At 40.9% G+C, this 7,338-nt stretch overlaps 1 protein-coding gene across 1 annotated transcript in view; it reads right to left on the reverse strand.

The window, feature by feature from the left end:
• Positions 1–5,448: 5,448 nt before the first annotated feature.
• SCAF8 (SR-related CTD-associated factor 8) overlaps positions 5,449–7,338 on the reverse strand; it is a 125,071-nt gene continuing 123,181 nt past the window's right edge. Inside the window, exon 21 of the mRNA XM_015429666.1 lies at positions 5,449–6,584. The gene's annotated coding sequence lies outside the window, so the exon portion shown is untranslated. The remainder of the gene's footprint in view (positions 6,585–7,338) is intronic.

Here is a 7,338-nt window from a genome sequence, read left to right on the forward strand (position 1 = left end):
AAACTACTTTAAAAAGAGATAAGTGCCTTCATTGTGCTTTTATTTGCCTTAACAATAATGAATTACTTTCACACTCTAAGATGCATAGGTGGTTTGTTTTATAGCGAGTGTGCAAAAATGGGATAAAATTAGAGGAGAGCTCCCTCCAGTGCTAGTAGAAGGCATCACGACTGTAGATGATTAATTTTACGGACATGGACATCATCTCCCCCTTCCCACCTTTGTTCATTTTTTCTTTTCTTTTTTCTTTTTTAAAAAATTGGCTTTGTCAGATTTTTATTAAAGCTTATTCAGTTAGGCTTTTTTTTCCATCAGTTTCAGTGGGAAACATTTTATTTCACCCTCTCATCACTCCCCTCCCACATTGGGATGGAATTTTCTGTGATTGGTGATCCTTCCCCTTCCTTTAATCCACATCACATTCCGGACTAATAGAAGTCACTGTCCACATTTATAGGCAATAAAAACATCTCACTTGCAGAGTAAGTACAGGTGGGCGTTTAGCAACAGAAGGAAGCAAAATGGGAGCACAGCTAAGCTTGCTGTTTGAAAGAAATAGATCTAAATCATATGGCACAATTGCCCTTCTCATCTCCCATCATTTTGAGAAACGGAGGGAAATGACTGAGGAGTTTTGCTTAGTTTCAGAGAATATTCCTTTGAACTGGGCCAATGCACTGCATTGTTCTATTTAGAATACATTTGTTGAAAAGGCCGCCCAAGGCCAAACTGAAATCTATGAAGGGGGCGGGAATCTATGTGATTGCTTCGTTAAATTTTCAGAATTGACAGCAATACAAGTCTGATCTTATGCAGAGGCCCACAGCGCTACCACGAGCCTTCTGTGTACAGAACACTACATGGATACATGATACTAAATATGTATCTTTGGCTTTCTCCTGGATCTCCGAATAATAAAGTACAATCAAATAGGAATATTCTTAAAACATGTCACTTAAGGAATATCGAAAAGGGCATACAAAGCATACAGACTGGAGAACTGTCTAAGTTACAGTTACCCATGCATCTGTTTCAAGTGTATTTATATACAGCTGGGCACAAAATCACATCCAATATGCCTACAACAGGGAAAGACTTTTCTAATTCCAATTAAATGGGTGATTAGCCTCATACAGATAGACATTATCTGTTTATAGCAGCTGGTATCTGTTTATAGCTGCCTGCCCCATAAATGCACAGAGATCATATCTTGCAACTTCGAATGGAATGACAAAACACTGGGGAATGTTGCTTTTTCACAGCCAATGGTGCAGAAACCTCCACTCCGAGAGTAGTTGGAATTTGCTGGATACACATATGTATCCCTTATGTGTATGTGAAATACATGCTAGTAGGTTTGGCTAGCAGGAACATCAGGTATGATTTCACAGAGTCATAAATAGACACGATGAGTGATAAGTCGTTCCATTTTTGTCACTGTGAAGCTATTCTCTTGTGTAGAATCAATTTGCTAGAATGCTCCTTACGATGCGTGGATGATTAAACTCGCAGTCATCTAGCAGAAATGTAGTACTTGGTGACAATAGTAATTCACAGCTTATTTATAAGATTGTTGCCTTGTCAGAAGGCAGCTTCAGGATTTGTCTGTTTACACAGTGTAAAAAGAGAAGAAGAATTTCAGTAGAGCCACCAGCATCTCTGAAGGCCTGCAAACATGCAGCTGTATCAAATGAGAGCCTGAAGTCAGAGAGAAAGAGCCGCAGGTGAGATGGCTTGAGGCCCTTATAGTACAAACTGGTTAGAAAGGTGGGAGAGTATGCAGAGTCCAGTCAGGCTGAGTGTGTCTCCTGGGAACTGATAACCCACAATAGTCTGGAAGGCCTTGCTGAAAAACAAAGCTGGCAGAAAACAGTGCAGGTCATCTTGGTGGAAACGGCAGGTCATGAACAGGAAACGGGAAGATTCAGTGCTGCCTTTGGATCATCCCTGGTTTGGAATAATTGCCCTGGATCTATGATGAAAAGGCATGGGAAGTAGCCTTGAACTTGCAGCATCTCCCTATGTGAGGCGCTTCATGCTCAGCTCTGAACCAGACATGAATGACAGCAGCCAAAGTAGCAGCCCTTCGCCTCGATTGAAACGATGGTCAATGGTTTTAGCTTTGAACATCTGACTGCAATTGATTTAGAAAGGTGTCACTTTGCTTAGGACAGCACTGACAGGTGAGTACTCAGCCTGTTCTCATTATGAATAAGCTGTCACATCAAGTACAGGATATAAATTAAAATCAGTGGGTTGGATCTGAATGAATGGTTCCATGGGTACAAGGATTTCTGCCCACAAAGTGTGATTTTCCTGCCTGCCCCCTGCTGCAGCAGCCCAAAATGCCCCCCCCCCATCTTAATCCTGGGCTCCCCTCAACTGCAAGAATAGGACTGGGAGGCATTTCAGGCTGCTGAAAGAGGGGAGTGGGGGGCAAAATGGCACTCTGTGGGGCGAAACCCTTGCACCCATGGAAATGTCTGGGCTGGACCCAAGCATTCTGAAAGGAGATCTTCAGGTGTGAAGGTGAGTCTTGTTCCAGCATCATTAGAAGGATGGTCAATGAAAGAGGACCCTATTCTTTGCAATCCCATGTTTGCCATTCTCAGCCATTGTGGAAGCATGGATAGGTTTTAGCCCTAAGATTCTCGAAGTAGCCTTGAAAGCCCATTGGACCTATCGGTCCAACATGTCTAATATCCACATGATTCAGAATGAATTGGCTGCCTTATTTCACATCAAATAAAGTTATGCCAAAACAGATGTTCTTTTTGTGTGTGTGTGGGGGGGTACTGCCCACTAAAGAACTGACTGAAAACCACCCGTCTTATTTGAATATGAACATAATATTGTTCTCTAATTGTATAAGTACTGAATTGATTCAACTTGTCAGTCAGCTAATATTCTGTAGGAAACTAGCCCTGTCTTCCATCAAAATGTTCAAAGTTCCCACAGGACAATGGCATTTGAAAGCTTGTCTTTGAAACTGCAGGAGCGGAGGGGTGGAGGGTAGACCTCGTAAATATTCATGCACATTCACAAAGAGAGACTTGTCCAGATGCTGAGGAGCAAGAAGTAAAGGCTTTTGAAAAGATTTATCCAGGGAACAAAAACCTCCAACCCTTGTTAGGGTGCCCTGGGATTTTCCTCTGTCTTCCAAAATGATTTCTTCAACAGATGGAGCCTTCCTTATGCAGCTGCAGGGAATCGCCTCTAATAGAATGCCACAGCTTACCACAGAATGTATCAAGTATCATATAAATAAAGTGCCTAATAATACCAATAATACTATGAATATGATCCAGCCAGTGTTATGCACTTTTAAGTCCCGCTGGTTAAGTGCACATTTGACTGTCTCCTAATGAGTTTCTGTTGTTGGGTGTGGCTTATTATGCTAATGAGTTCCTGCTGGGCTTTTTCTACAAAAAAAGCGCTGTGTATAGCAGAGATAATTACAGCATGTATACTATTTTTATTCCAGCAGTGGGAAATGGGAATTCCAGTGCAGGGGTCCTACGGCTATAAAAAGACAACCATTAAAAAATCTAAATGTCGGCCTTTTGCAGGTACTCAGGAACAAGCAGCTATCATATACTCAAAAATATTAATATCAGACCTATATCAGACCATTTAATAATTTTTTTGTTGCTGCTTTATTCAGTTACACTGGACAAGATCCCTTTGATACTCAGCATGGTCTGACCTAGGGGCTAGGACTGGTAGTCCTGGGTTCAAATCCCCACCCTGCCACAAAGCTCACTGGGGGAAATTGGGTCAACCACTGTCTTTTAGCCTAACCTACCTCATAAGGTTGTTGTGAGAATAAACTGGAGGGGAAAACAATGTATTTCACCTTAAACACCTTAGAGGAAGGGTGGGATAAACATAATAAACACAAAACTTTTATAGAAACATATGGACATAACATGGTAAGTAGACACCTCATTTAAAGGAAGACTTTATGTAAAATGTCATTAATATAAAAAGGAATCAGATTATGGGGAATTCTAACAAGAAGTATATGGTTTTAAAAGTCTGGTAGATACTGTTTCAATGATTTTCATCACCAAAATGTTGTTTGCCCACTATTTCCCTTCAAAGGACAAACAAGACAGGATGCATAAATGGTGACTGTTCCAAATAGTTCCCTGGGAATGTTGCATGAGAGAAGAGCCATTGCAGTGCCATTCATCTCCAGCCATGGGAATCAGATCAGTGCAACAGAGGCGATGTTTGTGACACTTTGTTTTGGCCTTTACATGCTATTGGGCCTATAGGATTAGGACATATATAGAGATCCCGGAGTATAGCCACTGTGGTAATGTGAACAGAGGGGAAACATAGTGCAGTACTATAGCCAGCGTGGGGCACATGTCCCTTGACTACTCACTCATGGGGGCTGCTATTACTATGGACCATGTGTCATTTTGTGTGTAGTAAGGGAGGCTGCAGTAAGACAGAAAACTATGAGAAAACAGAACTGCATTTTTTTCATTTATTGTTATACAAAGCTGTGGTCACCATGCAGGTACAGCGTAAAGGGAATGATCTTGATGAGCACCGCAACCCTAGAGTCGGATTCGACTGGCTTTCGAGCAAGGGAACCTTTACCTTTACTTTTATGGGCATATCATGGTAAGTAGACACCTCATTTAAAGGAAGACTTTATGTAAAATGTCATTAATATAAAAAGGAATCAGATTATGGGGAATTCTAACAAGAAGTATAAGGTTTTAAAAGTCTGGCAGATACTGTTTCAATTATTTTCTTCACCAAAATGTTGTTTGCCCACTATTTTCCTTCAAATGACAAACAAGACAGGATGCATAAAGGGTGACTGTTCCAAATAGTTCCCTGGGAATGTTGCATGAGAGAAGAGCCACTGCAGTGCCATTCATCTCCAGCCATGGGAATCAGATCAGTGCAACAGAGGCGATGTTTGTGACACTTTTTGTTTTGGCCTTTACATGCTATTGGGCCTATAGGATTAGGATCAATATTCCCTCTAAGCTGTGAAAACTTGTGAGCAAAAATTCTACTTTGTGAGCTACTAGCATTAGAGTTGTGAGTGGGCGATTTGGCTACTGCATAAATTAGTTTGCTCTGGAGCCCTCCTTCCTGAGCTAAGGTAAAAATCTGTGAGCTGGAGGCTAAAAATCTGTGAGCTAGCTCACACTAACTCAGCTTAGAGGGAACACTGATTAGGACATATATAGAGATCCCGGAGTATAGCCATTGTGAACAGAGGGGAAACATAGTGCAGTATTATAGCCAGCGTGGGGCACATGTCCCTTGACTACTTACTCATGGGGGCTGCTATTACTATGAACCATGTGTCATTTTGTGTGTAGTAAGGGAGGCTGCAGTAAGACAGAAAACTATGAGAAACCAGAACTGCATTTTTTTCATTTATTGTTATACAAAGCTGTGGTCACCATGCAGGTACAGCGTAAAGGGAATGATCTTCCTGAAAGATTCTGACTAATCAGATTTCAAGAGGTCATAGACTACAACATTCCAAGTGACTGGCTCTTTAATTCAGAGAGAGCAAAACATAAATAGCAGAGAGACCAAAAACAACCATTTCACATATGGTGTGTGACCACATTTCTCTTTTGTTCCACAGCTGCTCAGTAAACCAAGTCCACATGTTCAGCCCTGAAATGTAGATTTTTTTTTATTTGGGAACTTAGAGAGGCCTTAATTAGGAAGATGCAAAATCTTGTCTGCTCAATGAATGTTAAAACTAATTGACGGTAATTTTTCATCTCATTATCATTTTCCTCTTTGCTTTCTAGGAATTCGTTTGGAACAATACAACAAGAGGAGTCTGGCCAAAAGTTGGCGCTGATATTTTGATTTCCAATTTTTTGGTGGTATTCTGATGATTTTAGGGATTGTCACCCTGAACATGTTCATCTCTCTCCTAGACCAATTAAGAGATTAAGGATGTGGTCTACTGACATGTACTGGCATAACAAAGCTTGATGCTACTCTAGTGCTGCACTAGAATGTCTAGAACTGGCAGCACCAGTCACTATTCAGGGTTTACACAATGACGGCACATGTAGTGTAACATCAAATGGAGCCACCTAAAAATGCATTTTGAAATGTCTAGTGCTGAAAGGCAACACCTTTCCCACCAAAGGTTTTTTTCTTGCCATCTGTCCTTCAGTTACTTGTATTACAAGATTCAAGTGGGCTTTGTTATCATTTACAATCCAGTGTTATCTTCTGGTCCTGCAGAAGAGCCTCTCTCTGTATTGGATGCAAAAAAACTGTTCATCTGAGCAGAAAAAAGGTTTTTAAAAAAACTCACAGAGTTTATTGGTTTCAATTTATAAAATTATCCCCTGCTCCAGACAGGTAATACTGGTAGATTCGTTTATAATCCCTGGTGTTTATCGGAAAGTATGTACTGACGCAAAACGCCTTCTCAATATGTAATGCCAGGTTCCTTCCTTCTAATACTCCACAACCAAGATCCGGTGGGATGGCCTTTAGAACACAGAAGCACGTCTCATTTAACTCTGCCGAGCCCAGCACACGGTCAGTTGCCATAACATCCTTCATCATATTGCCTGTTGACAAAAGGAATAATTACTAGACATCACTGGAGAGGTGTTTCCAAGACAGAGGTCAACATTCAAAAGCAACTGTCACTCAAATACCTCTGGGTTAGCATTTGACTGTTAGCATGCTGATATCAAATTATTAAACCTATTGTTTCAGTACTATTTGTTTCCTATGAGCTAACTAGACTAAACGTAATGGCTATCTCTGTTCGGTTTTCTTCCTGAAATGAGTATCTCTCTCACACATGTATGATTCAAAATCTCAGGATCATTAACATTTCCCACATTTGTTTTGGTCATAGTATTAAAGGATAGTACACTCTAGAAAAAGGACGTGAGCCACCTAACTATTGCATCAGCTCATCAACCAGACATAAATTGATTTTACAGTTTAAAAATGATCATTTCTTCTTATCTGTAGAATGGATACAAAATAAAAGCATTTTAAACATGAAACAAGTGTTCAATGATTGGTGAAAAAAATGGTTGTCAGCATCCAGGTGGGGCCTGGAGATTTCCTAAAACGGCAACTAATCTCCAGAGGATGTGGGCTGCTTTGGAGGTGGACTCTACAGCTTTATATACCACTAAGGTCAGGGCCGGCTCACTCACTAGGCGAACTAGGCGGTCACCTAGAGCAGGACAGCCCTTAGGGGTGCCAAACTGAACCCGGCCCCATACTCTGGGAGTTTCTTGATTATTTGTGTTTTTCATTCTTCCTAAAATGCATTTATTTTTGAAAATTGGTGGGCGCACCGGG

The sequence above is a fragment of the Gekko japonicus genome, unplaced genomic scaffold (genome assembly GCF_001447785.1).
Source record: "Gekko japonicus isolate JY-2015 unplaced genomic scaffold, Gekko_japonicus_V1.1 scaffold651, whole genome shotgun sequence".
Classification (NCBI taxonomy): domain Eukaryota; kingdom Metazoa; phylum Chordata; class Lepidosauria; order Squamata; family Gekkonidae; genus Gekko; species Gekko japonicus.